The sequence below is a fragment of the Suncus etruscus genome, chromosome 5 (assembly GCF_024139225.1).
Source record: "Suncus etruscus isolate mSunEtr1 chromosome 5, mSunEtr1.pri.cur, whole genome shotgun sequence".
Classification (NCBI taxonomy): Eukaryota; Metazoa; Chordata; class Mammalia; order Eulipotyphla; family Soricidae; genus Suncus; species Suncus etruscus.
This window is the reverse complement of record NC_064852.1, coordinates 78,659,868-78,678,746: the sequence shown is the minus strand read 5'-3', so window position 1 is coordinate 78,678,746 and position 18,879 is coordinate 78,659,868. Positions and strand designations below refer to the sequence as shown.

General features: G+C 37.4%; 1 protein-coding gene across 1 annotated transcript in view; it reads right to left on the bottom strand.

Annotated features, from left to right (window-relative positions):
- SLC4A10 (solute carrier family 4 member 10) overlaps positions 1-6,727 on the bottom strand; it is a 337,987-nt gene extending 331,260 nt beyond the window's left edge. The window contains 1 exon segment of the mRNA XM_049773345.1: positions 6,491-6,727. The gene's annotated coding sequence lies outside the window, so the exon portion shown is untranslated.
- Positions 6,728-18,879: the final 12,152 nt, after the last annotated feature.

Sequence of the window (18,879 nt, the reverse complement as noted above, 5' to 3'; positions counted from 1 at the left end):
AGAAAGGGACTCTCATACACTGCTAGTGGGAATGCTGTGTAGTCCAGAGTTTATGAAAAACAATATGAATATTCCTCAAAAAGATAGAAATTAAGCTCCTATATGACCCAACAATACCACTACGAGAATATACTCATTGAACACAAAAACACAATACCAAACCAAAAAAAAAAAAAAATCCCTCTGCATTCCTATGTTTATTGCAGCACAATTTACAATAGAAAGAATCTGGAAACAACCCAGATGCCAAACAACAGATGAGTGGCTAAAGAGTCAGTGTTACATATATAATGGAATACTATGCAGCTGTTGGAAAAAATGAAGTCATAAAATACATAAATAGATGGACATAGAAACTATTATGTTGCATGAAATAAGCCAGAGAGAGACAGAATAGTCTCACTCACGTGTGGAATTTAAAAAAAATAAAAGAGAGTATGGTAATAATACTCAGATACAATAGAGATGTGGACAGGAAGGACCAACCCATGATATGAAGCTTACCACAAGAGTAGTGAGCACAGTTAGAGAAATAAGTACACTAACAACTAGTGCAGGGGCGGCCAAAATGAATGCGGCTCTTTGCCTTTTATCATTATTTTGTATACTGTGGCTCTTTGCCAAGTTTGGATTTTGTTCTGCTGCTTCTGAGGAGGGACCTCTGAGGAGAGATCTCCGAGCACATAGTCCAGTCTCTTATCCCTCAGAAACAACTGCACGGGCCAGCAAGCAGGGGACCAGTGTGTCACATGTTGGGTCACATCTTGCCATTAGTTCTTAGTGTAGATGCAGCACAGCCTCACCATCACTGCAGGATTTTTTACCCTCACTCAAAATGGCAAAATGCAATATGTGTTTAATAGATTATTGTTAAAATTAGATGCTTTTGTGTGAGTGTATGTCTGTTTTGGCAGGTCAGTGCATGGTGTGGCTCTCTGACTCTCACAGTTTACATTTTTGGCTCTTTGTGTCGAACTTGTTCTCCACCCCTGAACTAGTGTGACAAAGATAGTGAGAGAAATAGAATACCCGTCCCTAAGACAGGCAGGGGGTAGGGAAGGCAGGAAACTGGTAACATTGGTGGCAGCAAAGTTACATTAATGAAGAGTGGTGTACATTTGAAGATTGAAACCCAACTACAAATATTTTTGTAACCATGGTGCTTAAATAAACAATTATTTTTAAAAATAAAATTATAAAGAATTTACATTTATAAAAGAAAAGAAACTATCTCACTTTCTACTATGACCTCAAATTTCTTTGGTTTTGGGTAGTGCTCAGGGTTACTTCTGATTCTGTGTTCAAAGATCACTACTGGTGGAGGGCTCTACATCAGTGTCCTCTCTGTGGTGGCAGGAGTCAAACTGGGGTTAGATGTATGCAAAGCAAGTGCCTTAATCCTTGTACTATTTCTCCAAGTACTTGACCTCAATTATTTTTATCATATTTAATACTCGTGGGCTTTAAATTCAATCACTCATTACCAACCTTAACATCTTATCCATATTTTTATTTCCGCAGGAATTTACATTTTTAGATTAACAATTCATAAAAATGGAAACAAAAATGTTAATTTTATACTAATTTCTTTGTTCATATTACATATACGGTTTGTAATTTTTTCTTTAAATTCATATTATGATATAAAATTAAAATAGGTATACCAATATTACTTATCCAATCTACTTGCTGTTTTTGTTTCTTTCAAATTTTAGGGATTTTTTTCTTTTCCTATTTAACTATGGAAGAGGTTTTCTTTGAGAGTTGGAGAAAGAGTATAGGTAGGGGTTAGAGGCACATGATTTGCAAACTGCTGACTCTGGCTCAATCCCAAACATCACATAGGATTTCCCCTTAGGTGTAACCCTAAAGGTCCCCAAGTAACATAGGTGGTCCAAATAATCCCCAGCAGCAGAAGGCGCAAGAAACACTGCATCCTGTGGCCTTTGCATTTTACTGATGGTCAGTTTGCAGAGAATTGCATGAGGAACCTCCAGGCTTTCTGAGTTACACATGGGAGATTTCTATTGAAATAAATAACTTTCTTCTTTCACGTTAAATAAAATAATAAACAGGACATTTGAAAATATGGAATTAGAATTCCAACAGATACTAGGATTCACCAACTTCCCTGTGCTATTAATTTACCTTTAAACAATTTGTCTTAAATACATGTCCCTTATTCTAGGAAGACAGAGAAAAGTACAGTGGGTAAGGGATTTGCCTTTCTCTAGCCTGATCTGAGTTCCATTCTCTACACCCCTAAATCTATGAGGAGTGCTCCCTTAGCATAGGGCACAGATAGATGTGGCCCAAAAACAAGACACACACAAAAAACCATTTATGCATGCCCTTTTTTGTAGCTCCACACTACAGAGCAATTTTATACATCTAATTTAAAAGAAGTATATTATTTTTATTTGCTTGTTTGGAAGAGCTACACCTGATGGTGATCAGGGCTTACTCTGTGCTTAGGTTCACTCTGGTGGTACTCGGGAGCTAGTTGTACAGAGTGCTCTGGATTGAAACAGTGTAAGTAACCTGCAAAGCAAGTGTCTTAACCACTGTATTATTCCTTCAGTCTCAAAAAAAAAAGCTTTTTTGGGGGGTGGGAAGAAGAACACACACAGCAGTGCTCAAGAGTTGTTCCTGGCTCTGTGCTGAGAAATTATTCCTGGAAGGCTGTGGGAATCATATGGGATACCAGGGATCAAACCCAGGTTCACTGCCTGCAAAGCAAATGCCCTACCCACTTTGCTATTGCTCTAGCCCCCAAAGAGGTTCTTTTTTACATATTGATATCTTATAGGAATCTAAAGTGGACTCACTGCATAACCCAGATATTCTAAAAAGGCCCCTTAAATGGGTTGATGATTTAAAGAGTATCAAGTTAGAAAAAAAATTCAACACTTAAGATCAAAAGAAAATTTGAAGTTATACGCAAAATCCTAAACTCCTAGCTTTGTGACTTTAAATTTTTCCCTCAGTGTACTAATTTCAGACTCCCAAAACTTAATTTTATTGTTACTAAAGTGATACTACCATATCATGATTACATATAATCTCAATTAGATTATATAAAAATTGAATATTTGAGGATAAAGTGATAGTTTTTTTATAAAGTTCAATTGAGTCATCATAGCTTTGTATTAATTTAGATAGCAAGTTCCACAAAGAAAAAAATGTTTTGTTTAACTTGTACATGGCTACATGAACAAACCCAAAAATATGTTTGAATTTTTAAGAAGTGAATAAATCTATAATAAAAGACCATCGCTTTAAAAAGACACTAAATCTTCAGATATAATAGTCAGATGAGATCAATATCAGATTATGCTATAAGCCTACAAGAAAGAAATGCACTAATCTTTAGAGTTATTAAGATCTAGGAAATGCAATTATGCCTTATCCAACTAAAGAAAATTATCTTTGAAACTCTTCATGAATAACTGAGAATAAAAGGGAAGCATATGAGTCTCTTTTCTGATACTCCAGAAGACTCCTTAAGTACTCTTAAGATGTGGGTCATATATCTTAAAGGATGGCATACATCAGAAAGTTTTTAAAAATGTTTTCCTCTTTTACTTGAATCAGAATTAAAATATTCACTCATTTGGCAAAACTGACCATTTTTATGATTTTTTTTTCTATCTCTTGTCTCTTTCGCCCTCTGTCTGACAGCCCAATATATTATCTTGTCTTTTAATGCATTTCTAATAGGCCTTCCAACCATACTGGAAAGTTTCCACAGTTATAATTAAAATTTTCATCTTTCAACTCTACTGTTTTAAGTGGTCCATTTCCCTACTTTCTCTTTTTAATAGACAGTACTGTCAGTACCTTAAAGGGAAACAAAAGACCTGAAACCTAGAATTAATTTATCTCTATCAATAATAATAATAGCAGCTAACTTTCATTGAGAAATTGTAAAGTTACAAGTATTTTACATAAGTTAGTACACAAATCCAAGAAATTTAAACTACGTTTTCCCCTATTTTTCAGTTGAAGAAAGTGACTTTTAATTTTCCCAAGGTCACATAGCATGTAGACCGAAGTGTTAGAATCCCTTTGACTGTGTTTTTAAATACTATGCCATATTGTGTCTCACTTATTATTGGCAAAGTCAAATGATTTATTTTCTAAGACAGAGCCCAAATTTCTTTCTTTCTTTCCTTCCAAACATAAAAACTTCAATTTAGGAGCTGAACAAGTTTTAAAAACTATGTTCTGGTCTTGGATTCATCACTATGTGACCTTACACAAGTTATTCAATCTCCCTGTGATTCAATTCTAATCTCTAAGATTTAATAAAATCTACTTTGTTTAATATGATAGTTTTTAATACCATAAGCAAGTCATAAAAAATTGGAAGCATCAAAACAAAACTGTACAAGTATAAAAGTAGGATAATAATTCAGTATCCTTTGTCACCTCTGGAGTTCTTTTTCTTACAGTAAACTAGTAAGATTGTCTCCTTTCCATTAAAATATGTAATTACTCTGTATTGGCCATTATCCACCTGGAATGCCAACTTTTAACTGCAGAAATGTCCAACAGACCTACTAATAGTAGACCTTCTTTCCTAGCCAAATTGGCATTTTCTCAGTTACAGTGTTTGGCCATCTAGTGTAATCATCTTCTAATTTCTTCCATTGATCCTCACATAATCCAAAACCCTTCAACTGTTCCCACGAATGACAATACATATGACACATCAAACTGACTTCAGCCTGCTTTCCAAGGACAAGTTTCAGTGCCCCTCTCCAATAAAATTGGTGCGTTTCCCCTCTCTCTTAACATTCTATGAAGATCGATTCTCCAATTTCTATATATAGTTCTGTTCTTTTCTCCAGCAGCAATACTATTCTGACGTCCTTCATATATTTTCTTTTGGGTCGCGACAGAATCCTAATTTATATTGTCTATTCAACTTTGGGAAGATAGGGAAATCTTTTACTCTGGTTTATTAAAATCTAGCTCCACTTGGATTCACACACACACACACACACACACACACACACACACACACACACACACACACACACAAGCTCTACTTTTGACCTGGTAGGTTAATTAAAAAGCTTTCCATATACGTATTACATAGACCTAAGCCTTTTATTTAGGCTCTTTCCTCGAGGACGCTCCTGCATTCTTCCCAGCTCCCTGTCTCCCAGCGCCTTCCCTTGTACAAACCTGGCGTCCTGGGGGAGAACTGGGCATGCTCAGTAACCACAGCCATTCCGGGATGCGAACCGGAATCTTTCTTTTGTGGGGAAAAAGGGGGGCGCGGGAGTGTCAATTCAGCCCAAAAGAAGAGATAAGGCCCTGAAAATATAGGGGCCTGGGATATTTCACTCACCGTGTAGTATCATTTGATTTAAGGATGTAACCAAATCATACAAACGGACTCGACACTGACAGCTTACTTCTCTAGACTGCAAGGTGGGTCACCGATGCTGTGAGTGAGTAGCACAGAGCTGAAAGCAGCTCCTCTGTCCGGTTTGGTGCAGGGCGATTTCTGCTGTTCTGAGATGTGACAGCCTTGATCAATGACTAGAAGCTCGCTTTTGGCATCTTTGTTTGCCTCCAGAAAATATTGTGGGGGTCTCCCCCCTTTTCTCCCCTGACTATAACAACTCAACTGTTCGAGACAGAGAAAGACATTTTCTGAAGATTTACAAAGTCTGTAAATCAGACAGAGAAGTCGTGGAGCAGACAGGCATGTAAACTACTAACAGAAGAATTAGATCCAGGAAGGTAGCTTAAGAGCCAGAGGTCATCTATTTCTAAATCATAATTCAGAACCTTTCTAATACGTGTATCTAGATTATGAACCTGACATCCCAAATGCATATCTTCTTTGTATGTGAATCATGATTTCCCTTTGAGACATTGACAGAATACACACACACACACACACACACACACACACACACACACACACACACACACTACTACCACCACCACCACCCAGCATCCTTCTGTTCTTTGCCCTGGATTTTGCGGACCAAATCTCTAAAGCTGCAACAGCAGCAGATTCTCTTACCTCACTGCCGGGGGGATGAAGCATGGAAAGGAAATTTATCACGGATAGAATATGATAATAAAAAAAAAAGCAGGGGGGGGGGGCTTCTTTGCAAGGCTTGAGCCACCACTGCACAGCCTGAGAAAAAGAGACAGGCAGTAACGGGCAGTGAGAGAGACACACAGCTGCCCCTGCTGCTAAAACCTAACCATCTCTTCAAACAGCAGCAAACATGAGATATTTCATCACGATAGTGCATCCATATTGAGAAGTGGGGGAAAAAATCATGTGCTTTGCGTTATGCATTTCAGTCACCCAAGATGGGAGGAGACCCCTGTCCAGATGCCAGGGATGCTAATAAGAACCCCAAAAGTACACTGACTGCACCTAAGCAGCAAATCATTTGCCTGACAGGTTTTGTTGCAAACACGGTTAATCTCAACATGACAGCAGGTTGTCTCTTACCGTAGGCAGCAGCGGCTCCATTTGGGCTCCCTGGTCTTTAATCTCCATGTTTTTATAATGCCTCTGGAATAAGCACCTTTCTCTGCAGTGTCTTCAGTGTCTTATACTCAGCCCAGCAATCGCTCTGCTTAGTATTCGGATCAGGTAGCTCTGAAGCAGGAGGCAATTGCACACTCCAACTCACCACAGTCACATGGCTCCTACTCACTCGGGCTGCTGGCCAGGTTTTGCACTGAATGCCTTCATTTCCAGGGCCGGTAAAAGAGATCACCCAAGTCCTGTATCACTACCCACACCTGGATACTAGTATAAAAATATGGTTTCCAATCCTGCAAGTCCAACAAGCCTTCTGAATTTTACCAAACACATAGTTAAGTAGTTAACTAGACTAGATCAAGGCAGACTCCAACCAGTTCAGTCAGATATTGATTGTCCCTCAAATTTTAAAGCGATTCACTTATTTCCCTAAACTTGGAGAAGAGATTATGTAAATAAAAGATGATATTAATGTTTGCTAGGTGTCCTGTTCAGAGTGCCTCTCAGGTTTTTCGTTTGTTTCCAATGGACTTATTGGTTATTATTGTTGTTCTATTTTGGTTTAAAATTTGGATTGACTCTTTTTTTATTTGGATATGGGAGGCCAGAAGTATTGGGGATCAACCTCAAGGTTCGATCAAACTCAGATAACAATTAAGTGATCTACCTCTGTGCTACAGTTTTAAACTACCCAGGGTTTTAAAAAGGAGATAAGACAAGACAAGAGCCATAGTGCAGCAGGTAGGGTAGAGTCTTGCACAAGTCTACCCAGGCTTAATCTCGAACATCATATATGATCCCCTTATATCTACAGGATTCGTCCCTGAGTAAAGAGTTAGGAGTAAGCCCTGAGCACCACCAGATGTGTGTGGCCCAAATGGAAGGAAGGAAGGAAGGAAGGAAGGAAGGAAGGAAGGAAGGAAGGAAGGAAGGAAGGAAGGAAGGAAGGAAGGAAGGAAGGAAGGAAGGAAGGAAGGAAGGAAGGAAGGAAGAAGGAAGGAAGGAAGGAAGGAAGGAAGGAAGGAAGGAAGGGAGAGGGAAAGAAAGAAGAAAGAAAGAAGAAAGAAAGAAAGAAAGAAAGAAAAGAAAGAAAGAAAGAGAAAGAAAGAAAGAAAGAAGAAAGAAAAAAGAAAGAAAGAAAGAAAGAAAAGAAAGAAGAAAGAAAGAAAGAAAGAAAGAAAAGAAAGAAAGAAAAAAAGAAGAAAGAAGAAAGAAAGAAAGAAAGAAAGAAAGAAAGAAAGAAAGAAAGAAAAGAAAGAGAGAAAAATGACGGAAAAAAAGAGAAAGAAAGATAGAAAAGGAAGAAGGAAAAGAAAGAAGGAAAAAGAAAGAAAGAAAGAAAGAAGAAAGAAAGAAAGAAAGAAAGAAGAAAGAGAGAGAGAGAGAAGAGAAGAAAGAAAGAAAGAAAGAAAGAAAGAAAGAAAGAAAGAAAGAAAGAAAGAAAGAAAGAAAAGAAAGAAAGAAAGAAAGAAAGAAAGAGAAAGAAGAAAGAAAGAAAGAAAGAAAGAGAAGAAAGAAGAGAGAAGAAAGAAAGAAAGAAAGAAGAAAGAAAGGAAGAGAAAGAAAGAGAAAGAAAGAAAGAGAAAGAAAGAAAGAAAGAAGAAAGAAAGAAAGAAGAGAGAAAGAAAGAAAGAAAGAAAGAAAGAAAGAAAGAGAGAAAGAGAGAGAAAGAAAGAAAGAAAGAAAGAAAGAAAGAAAGAAAGAAAGAAAGAAAGAAAGAAAGAAAGAAAGAAAGAAAGAAAGAAAGAAAGAAAGAAAGAAAGAAAGAAAGAAAGAAAGAAAGAAAGAAAGGCATAAAATATTAAGGGACCTTAATAACTGCACTGTCTTAAAATATATTAGACATTTAGGTCATTCTTGTCTGAGTAAGAAATAAGCAGGAAAATAATTTCAATATTTTAATTGTAAGAAACAGTACATTATATTCATATAAACAAGATGTATCTTTCTATAATTTCCCAGCAAAAATAAGAAGATATTTTGATAGTAGCAATAATCATAGTCATAGTGCGAAAATCATTTGAAAAGACAATGACTCTGGCTATAGTAGCCCTAGCATAGTCTCAGCAAAAGAGGGATTGGGGCAATCACTATCTAATCTTTGTAAAAAAAAAAAAAAATGGTGTCAGAAACACTTTTTGGAAGGAAAAGTATTTTGGTTGTTAGTCATGAATGTTGTTGACTGAGTGTTGCTATTTCCTATAACTGTAGATCCAAAACATGTTAAGTAATGGTATTTATGAATCACTAGACCTCAGACTAAAAGTTACAGATGAAGAGAAGTAAAAATACAAAAGTTAAAAGAGGATACTTGAAAGCTATTAATATGGTTTATCTGAATCAAACCATCACCAGATTTTAAATGCCTTTCATGAATAGTGGAGAATATTAAATTAATATTAGCAATACAGCAAAATACATAAGGATCACTATAGGTGAAAGATAACTTTTCAAATCAATACAACTCTTTACAATTAACTATTAGTTTTATGAGAAATGTGGTTTTAAATATTTTTAAATGTTTAAACCAAGATGAATATTATATTTGAGTAGCATTCATATGCACAGTACACAAAAATGAATTCCAAGACTTTAATAACAAGATATCTTATGAGGAATTTACTGGTTTAGAACTTAACTTGATTTCCTACTATGGACTTATACTTTCTTTCCATTCAAGTGACTATAAAAATAATTATAAAAAATTGAGCACCTGAATATATTTAGATTTTATTTTTCTTTTTTTTTTTTCTTTTCTTTTCTTTTTTTTTTTTTTTTTTTGTGATGTTTGGGTCACACCCAGCAGTGCTCAGGGGTTACTCCTGGCTCCACACACAGAAATTGCTCCTGGCAGGCTCTGGGGGGACCATAGGGGATGCTGGAATTTGAACCAATGACCTTCTGCATAAAAGGCAAATGCCTTACCTCCATGCTATCTCTCCGGTCCCTATTATGCTTAATTATTATAATATGCTGCCAGTTATTATACTACACATATAGTAGGACTTTTCAACAGCAGACATTCTACTTATAAAAATCAATAAATCTATAGGGCTAAAATTCTCAGATTCAAGTGCTGAATCCTTACCTAGGAAAAAGAGTGGAAAAAGAAAAAAGTTATACGCATTTAAGCTACTATCTCTCTCAAAATTTTTGAAAACTTTAGAATGAAGGTCTATAACTGAAAAAATTCATCTCCATATTAAACAAATTCCAATAAATAAGATAAGTATAGAATTGAAACTTTTGGAAAGAAATGTATTACCAAGGACTGGATAAATATACAGGATAAGGTGCTTGCCTGGTCTTTGGCTAACCCTACTCCTGTCCCAGGTACCACATATGGTATCCAAAGTCCACCAGAGGTAATCCCTGAGCACAGAGCCAAGAGTAAGCACTGAGGACTGCTAAGTTAGAGTTTCAAATTCAGGAGGTGAAAAGGAAAAAAACAGAGAAAAGGAAATCTGAGGTTCATGAGATTTCTTTTTCAGCTACATTATTGTCAGCCTTGTAATTTTGTTTTTCTTTAATGAAAGTTAGAAGAAATAGCTGGGAATAGTTTTTGAAAAACAATATCAGATTAATTTTTTATTTCTCTACTCTAGAGTATGTTGCACTACAGTTATTTTTCTTAGATCCTAGCTAAGTTTTAACCATTAGTTCTTGTTTAATTTGTTCTTATTTGATGGCTTTGATTTCAAGTATCATATTAAATATTGCAATATTTTACTTGTCCTGAGACTTTAATGTTTTAGACACCCTACCGAATTGAGACAATATTTTGATTTGCCTACTATATCAGGCTACTATATATAAAGTACTGTATTACTAATACCATATCCAATGACACCCAATTCTCTTAAAGTGGAATTTTTCTTCTAAAGTATAAAGTAAAAGTAGCCATTAACAGCAAGACAGTCACACAGAGGAATTATAGAAAACACTAAAAACAAGAGTCATCTTCTTCTAAATTTCCATGTTGTGGCCAATAGGAAAAGAACACAGCCACCATGGTGAGCTTCCTTCCTTGACCCAACTTGCATCCTGGGACTCTTGCTGACCTCAATTTTTACTAATCCCTTTAGTATACAAGTCAGCATGAATCCAATGTACTTTCCGTTCCTAACATTTTTTTGCTATTTTAAGTCCTGGGGTTAAGATATGCACAGTAATACAATGTTTATCTTAAAGAGGCCCTCTAAAAGTAATTGTTGTTCAAAAATACACTGGATTCTAAAGATTATTGCCAACACCAATATTCCAAGAAATCACTTTCAGTATTGGGTTTCTGGCTTAGGTCTGCTTTGGTAGCTTGTTTTTAGCATAAAATAGTTTCACTTAATTCAGTCCAATAGTACTTAACTCAGTTTCACCCAAGTCAGTAAACATTGGTAGTTTCCATGTGTTAGCAAACAATCCAAAAACAAATAATACATGAAATCTGACTGAAAGAGGTCAGAGTTTAGACATATATCTTTGATAAACACTTTTAAAAAACATACAAATTAGAGTAAGACCAGAAGACGAAATGATTAACTTTTAATAGCATTTTCTCACTCTTACCTTAGAGATTTAAAATCCTTAGGGTATTTCTTTTGTGGAAAAATTCAATTTTCCTTTATTTGTTACATAAACAAGAGCATGTGTATGCCTCAAGTTATTATTTCTTCAATTATCAACCTTTAAGACTAATTATCACTATGTTTGTTAAATGGTCCTGAATGTATCATTTCTACTCCTAACCTGAAAATAATCAATATCACACTTATTATAGAATTAATCTTGTGGCTAAATAATCCTTTACTTGTCCTTTTTCTACACCCATGTTATGAAAAATTATACTAAAATAATTATTATTCATGATGACCCATGTGTGAATTTTACTACATTCATAAATGATGAGAAATAGGAACAATCTCACAATGTTTACTGCTGAGATTACACTATCAAAGTAAGATATCAAGTGTCATATAGGAAAATGGAAGGAAATAAAAATTCTTACAGCAATTTATCATCTTTTTCTCAGGATGGGGTCACATCCTGAGATGTGACCAGAGGTTATTCCTGTGTCTGCACTCTTGGTGAGTTCAGAGGACCATATTGGGTAGCAGGGATCAACCTGTGATGGCTCATGCAAGGCAAACACACTACCCCATTGTACTACCACACTGGCCCAGAAATGTATCATTTATAACAAGCAACCAAGCTACTAGTGAATATAGTATTCAAATAAACTTTTATCATAATTTATATCTTTATACACATTCGCATTGTTAAGACATAAATTCTTATCCTAATTTTTCTATAATAAAGTTCTACAAATTATAAACCCTCCCATATGACTTAGCTATAAATCTTTATTCTTTTTTTTAAATATACTTTTTATTTAAGTAACATGATCATAGTTGGGTTACAGTTATAACAAGAACACCCCCCTTCACCAGTGTAACATTACCCCCTCCCCCTTTCCCAGCCCCTGCCTGTATTTGAGATAGGCATTCTACTACAGTTATTTGTTTTTAAGTTCAGTAAGTTGTATTTTTTTCCGTAAAGGATAGGAGTAAAAAAAAATATATAGTAAAGGTGTGATAGTGGCAATCGCCATTGTTTGCATAGGTCCAGAAAAATGAGGAAAATGGAAAAAAAATCCTTGACCTGATTACAAAAAGGCCTCACCCCAGAAATTTATTGGCATAAGACAGACTCTGGGATCCAGGCATACCAGTCCGTCCAACCCGAGTCATTCTCCATGGTCCCAGTGAAACTTTTTCACACTTTAGCTATTGTTGGTATCAGATTCTTATATTTAAAGACTCTAGATTCTGTGCATTTCTTTCATCAATGTCAGGCTGATGTGGAGCATCCTCTAGTTTCAGTATACCATTAAATGCAGAGCAATCTGCCCTACATGCAGACTGTTGCTGAGCCGTCTGGGTGTTGGGATCACTCTTTGGAGTAAGTCAATGCCAAAGCAGTGGTAGGTCTTCCCTGGTAGAGGCTTGGATCCTGGTAATGATATAGACAATTGTATTTGTTTCCATAGATGGTATCAATTGTTCAGGTGTGTGGGGGCAATGCCCATACTTCTGAGGCCTAGCCTAAGCCAAATCATTATGCCAATGTTCAGGGTAAAAGGCCTATTTTTTTTTTTGGTAATTTACATTACCAAATTGTGTTCCCATCTCTATTAGATAAGAATTTGTTTGCATATATATTATTTTCACATTTTAATATGCCTATGCAAAAGAGAAGCAATGCCACAAGATATTGTTGGTGCATCTGGGGGCCAACGAATAAACTCCAACATTCCCCATAACTTGGTTCAAACATGAAATCTATACAGAGATACTCTTCTACCAGTATTGCTTATAAAAACAGATAAAGGGGGAAAATCAATCAAATAACAAATCCAGTGGGCAAAATTGTCACCATATGAGGATGTTCGAAAAGAGTTATAGATGTTAAGGGAATACATCTGAGATATACAAAGGAGATACACGTGTCCCTTTTATGTTTTAGAAATAGTCAAGAGAGAGGGTGTTGTTTCCGAGACACCACTTTGGTTTGTGATTTGGTCAAGCGAAGAGCACTTGTTGCCTGCTGAAGCTTCCGACTCCGGGAGAGGCGTTTGCTTCCTGATTGCTGGAAGTTGAAAGTTCACCAGTCCCCTCCCAGCCCATTGCAGGAACAAGGAAGCCTGGGGTCTCTTTTAAATTGCACCTCGCCAGAACCCACTTTCTGGGACCCTGAGCAGGTGTCCAGGAATAACCCTGGGGATGAAGAGGAAGGAGAGAGAAGGCTGTGGGGGGCAGCCGAGGCTGCATCTTCACCTTATCTTGGCCAAAAAGCCTACACCAAGGAACCTTGCCGTGATATGAAAGATATGTAGTCCACATTGGCCACAACAAAAATCATTAGTACAGAAAAATGGTTGAATGTGGGGGTAAAAAGAGATGGGAGTGAGAGAGTAAAGGAATAAAAGGAGCTCCTGGACGGCTTTCAGATTATGACAAGCAGATGAAACACAATGATATCTAAATATTTGTCATTGTGTTCATAATGGACAGTTTTAATAAGGAAACTTCCCTGGTAAGTCCTAAAGCCAGAACCTATTGTGCTGCTATTCCCACCTCGCTGGCTTGCCCAGCCATGTGGCCAGGAAAAGCCCTGGAGTTCCAGAAGAAGGAGGTAGAGGGGTGCTGGGGTGACTTATGTCCCACACTCCTTCCTACGCCTGATTAAAGAGGCCTTTGGCATGGCGGAGGGCTGCCAAACGCCATGCTGGCAGAACCTCCCGACTCCCAGGAAGGAAGGAGATCCTTCCCGAGCTAGAAGGCCGAAAGGTCAGAGCCCCCACCCCAGCCACTCCCTTTGGAGCCGGGAGGGAAATGGGGAAAGCCTAGGAAAACCAACAAGCTCCTCCAAGGGACCCACCTCGCTGGCTTGCCCAGCCATGTGGCCAGGAAAAGCGCTCGAGTTCCGGAGGAAGGAGGTAGAGGGGTGCTGGGGTGACCCATGTCCCGCACCCCTTCCTAGGCCTGGTTAAAGAGGCCTTTGGCATGGTGGAAGGCTACCAAACGCCATGCTGGCAGAACCTCCTGGCTCTCAGGAAGGATGGAGATCTTTCCCGAGCTAGAAGGCCAGAAGGTCAGAGCCCCCATCCCTCCTTCCTGTATTATGTTATATATTTTCTTTAAATAAATCTAAAAAATTTATAATAAAAATGCTTAAATAGGAGCCAGAGAGATAGCATGGTGTTTTGCCTTGCATGCAGAAGGTTGGTGGTTTGTGTCCTGGCATCCCATGTGGTCCCCTGAGCCTGCCAGAAGCAATTTCTGAGCATAGACCCAAGAGTAGCCCCTGAGCACTGCCGGGTGTAACCCCCCCCCCCAAAAAAATAAAGCTTTAAAAATGCTTAAATAAAGGAGCAGACTTAGATCTCCAGGTTATTTGTCTCCAGGCCATTTACTTTTGCTTTATACCACGACTTATATCTAATTTGTTCAGGTTTTCAGATTAATGTTTGTACCAATTTGAATTAAAGAAAAGTTAAAGCATAAAATCCAAAATTGTTGGTATATGGTTAGAAAAAATTTAAAAATAAACAATATCAATCCAAAGATAAAATACTATATTTCTATCAATAGCAATGCATACAAATGCCGCTTCATAGTTAGGCTTCTTCAAGCTCATTCAAAAATAAAAAATAAAGAAGAAACATGTGATCCTATTTCTTGACAGAAAATAATTGGGGTGATAACTACTGTGTCAGGGTGAGAAATTATGCAGTGGTGATGCCCTGAACCAATTTAAGCTTTTCTTTGGCCAAACAATATGAAGTATCACTCTCATTTCTGCCTATCTCTTCCATAAATATGTCACTTTCAATGATTATAGTTTAGCATCAAAGATATAAGAAGCGGGGCTGGCGAGGTGGCGCTAGAGGTAAGGTGTCTGCCTTGCAAGCGCTAGCCAAAAAAGGACCGCAGTTCGATTCCCCATCATCCCATATGATCCCCCCAAGCCAGGGGCAATTTCTGAGTGCTTAGCCAGGAGTAACCCCTGAGCATCAAACGGGTGTGGCCCGAAAAACCAAAAAAAAAAAATAAAGTATAAGAAGCACTTATCCAACTATTATTTTCTAAGAATAATGCAATTAATTATTTAATAATTTCATCAAACACCTTTTATATCAGACACTATGTATGGAAAGCATGGGGTTGCATATCTGTGTCCACATGTAGTTATGGAACATGGAAAAATTATTTGTCTTAATTTTTACTTCTGTATTTGTTAAATAAGAAGAGTGAACTTATCTCTCTATTCTGCACCAGCGTGATACTAAAATAGGTAAAGTTGAGGATTGTTAAGATTTAAGTCTAACAACTAAATGATTTAAAAATTTAAGCAAGTCAGTCAACACTCCCACCCCTAATATACAAATTATTTTACATATTATCACTCAAAAAATCTGGATTTTCTTAAAATGCCATAATCTCAGTCACTAGACAATATTAAAAAGGAAACTTCCAACATTATACCTTTTTTTAACAAAATCAATCAGAACAGCTGTCTCCCACCTTGCCCACACTCAAAACACTTTGAAGTGTATTTCTTCCATTGCACAATCAAGTATAAACTTCCAGTAATTATAAATTACTTTCTTTAAAGAACATGTTAGACATAACTGTTCATAATACATTTGTTTCTGTAATTCTATGTTCTAACACCAATCCCACCACCAATATGAAAATTTTTTTTATTATTGTTTTGAATTTGTACCCATCCCCAAGTCTGCCCCCAACTGGCAGCACAAAATGATATATTTAATACTGTCTGCTTACAGGCAAGTGATAAATTACCAGTAAGTACTACAAAAGAAAAATTTGTGAAAAATTATTGTAACACACAATTAGGTCATTTAATCTTATCAAGGATTAGTAAACTCTTTGCTGCTAGTTGATCATTTTGTTATTTATTTTGCTTCTCAACATTAGTGACTTCGCATCCACATTGATATTTAAATTGGCAGCCATGCTGTCCACGAATTTGTGGGTCATGTTTTTGGCTTCTAGAAGCATGAAAAGGAGGGGATGTGAAGGTGAGGGAGTTACCACAACTCACTTTGACAAAGTCCTGATGATGTCAGCTCAAATATCAGCATACCTGGAGTTGTGCTTAGTTTGCATCTTTGCAGGAATGAATGCTCAAATGGTGAAGGGGGACCACTGGTGAAGCAACAATTGTGGGTGGCGGGTGCAGCTGGTGAGGCTTCGCAGGTTCGGGACCCTCTCCTCCCAAGATTTTCCATTTTCAGCTGTGAGGCCTGTGTACCCATCATTTTTCATGATTTTGTTTAGATCTTTTTTGAGGATGGAAAGAGTTTTGGAGCTAGCCAAATTTTTCCATCCCTTTACCATTGAGTCAGGGCTTATGATTTAGTACTTACAATATACAACTAATTATAAATCACACTCAGGCTAAGTAAGATTATATAAATCTGAGAGAAAAAGAAAATTAAAATATTAAGACATAAAGCAAACTTTCCAGGAGATAGCATAGTCAGGGGCAATCAGCTAGAAACTATAACCAACATTCCTGCTGACTCATGCTTTATGGTCCTTCTTCTCACCCTCCTAATCATGAACTGTTGCATGCTACTGATTCAGCCCCAGAAAGGCCCCCAAACCAAGGACACTATCTGATACCTCATAGCTGCAAAACATTTCTCAAACTCAACACGACACGATGTGTGATGAAAAAGTGCCCTGGATTACACCCCTCCACAAGAATATCTCAAAAGACTTAATGGGGAAGCCTATATTTCCTTTATGTGTTTTTTAATATAATTTTTATTTTAATCATAGTGGCTTACATATCGCTCACAATAATATTCCAGGTACATGTTAAGATTGAATCAGGGGAATTCCCATCACCAAATTGTCCTCCCTCCACCTCCATTCCCATCCTGTCTCCCCTATCCTCCACTCTCACCCCAGGGACTTCTAGATTGAGTGGCCCCCTCTGTGTCTAGTTTATTACTTAGTGATCTTATAACTGTTTGGTCATGGTACCTCGATTACTTCTCCCTCTAATTGGGAGGCTGGACTAGATAGTTCGAGTTATGTGGTTTTGTTTGAGGAAGAGAAAAGTAATAAAATGGGGTAAAAATCAACTACGCCAACAATGGGCAGAGTCCTTCTAGAGGCTCTCATTTTCAGTTTGAGAGACGAAGGGGAAAAAAGAAGGTGAAACACCACAACAGTTCAAAAAGAAGTATCAAATAAGATATCCAGTGAGCACTGCAGCAATAAAAAATTTACCACAGAATTGCAATGGTCTTGAGATAAAAAACATGACAGAGCGCAAAAAGGAAGAAAAGAAGAAAGAAAAAGTAAATATATAAATAAAAAAGTGGACAACTACTTTTTTTGTGTGATTTTTGGGTCACACCCGGCAGTGTTCAGGGGTTACTTCTGGCTCCATGCTCAGAAATTGCTCCTGGCAGGCACAAGGGACCAAATGAGATGCCAGAATTTGAACCGATTACCTTCTGCATAAAAGGCAAATGCCTTATCTCCATGCTATCTCTCCGCCCCCCCCTTTATTCCCCTCCTGCATAGGCACAGTAAAAATTGGGGTCATTCGAAAAGGGAATCCCCTTGGCCTAAGAGATACAGGGTTTCTCCACCCTTGAAATATATTGTCATGGGATTATCTATAGACTCCTCTCAAGTTCATTTACTCTCCCCTTGGTGTTTTTGTGTTGTGTGGAAAACTTCTGCTTCGATCTGGATGATAAAATCAGACCTCTATATCTAGAGATCTCAGTCTCTGCACAGGTCAAGGAGTAGAACTTACGACGAAGTCTTTCTTCATGATTTTAGAAGTTCTATTTCTTCAATGTCATTTGAATCTGTCTTCTGCGGTTGGTGGCCTTGGCCCTTGCATTGAACCTCAGGTGGAGCCTGGGATATCGTCTTTTGTTATGTTTCCAGAGGACCCATTCAGTTGCAATTGTCTCAGTCAGGTCTCTGGAATTAGAGATCACGGTTGTTGTGCAGGTCATAGGGCTTTCTTGCTGGTCCCAGATTACATACTGCCTGGTCATGGTTCTATCTGTCAGTCATCTGTAGATCACGTTCTTGGCTTTTGCACAGCCCAAAGTGTGACAAGTCTTCTGATTTTGTCTTGTTGTTAGTTGGTGAGGTAGGATACCCTGTTCTTATGTCCATTTGTTCCTAATTTCCTCATTGTCAGGATATCATATTAGAGCTAGCACATGTTGGTGTTTGAGCAGTATTCAAGATGTCCTGGATGGGATTTGTTTCCTGTAGCTGCTGTGCAAAACTGTGTCATTTCTATGTTTGGGATTCAGGGTTCAAGACTGGAGTCTAAGATGGGTTCACATGACATATTTTCAAGGTGGGAAATTCCCCTGTATTGTAAATAAGTATGAGTTCTTATTCCTAGTAGATAAGAGCTTGTTTATATACGTGAGATTTCCCCTTTTTTAGTATGCCTTTGCAGGAAGAAATGGTGCTTCATTATATTGCTGGTGTATTTGGGGGAGGAAAAAGAAGAGCAGAAAAACAAGTCACACACCCAAAAAAGATAAGAATAGAAATAAAAATATATTTGCTCACATATGAATAAAGAAAAATGATTTAGAAAACTGAAATAAAAATAGAGAACTGAAATAAAAAACAGAGGCAGTGTTATCCTGGTCCTATACTTATGATGGAAGTATAGGCTTCCCCATTGTCTTTTGAGATTTTCTTGTGGGGTGTGGGTTCCCAGGTGCCTTTTCATCACATACCCTGTCCTTCTTGAGATTGGTAAAAGATTTGTGG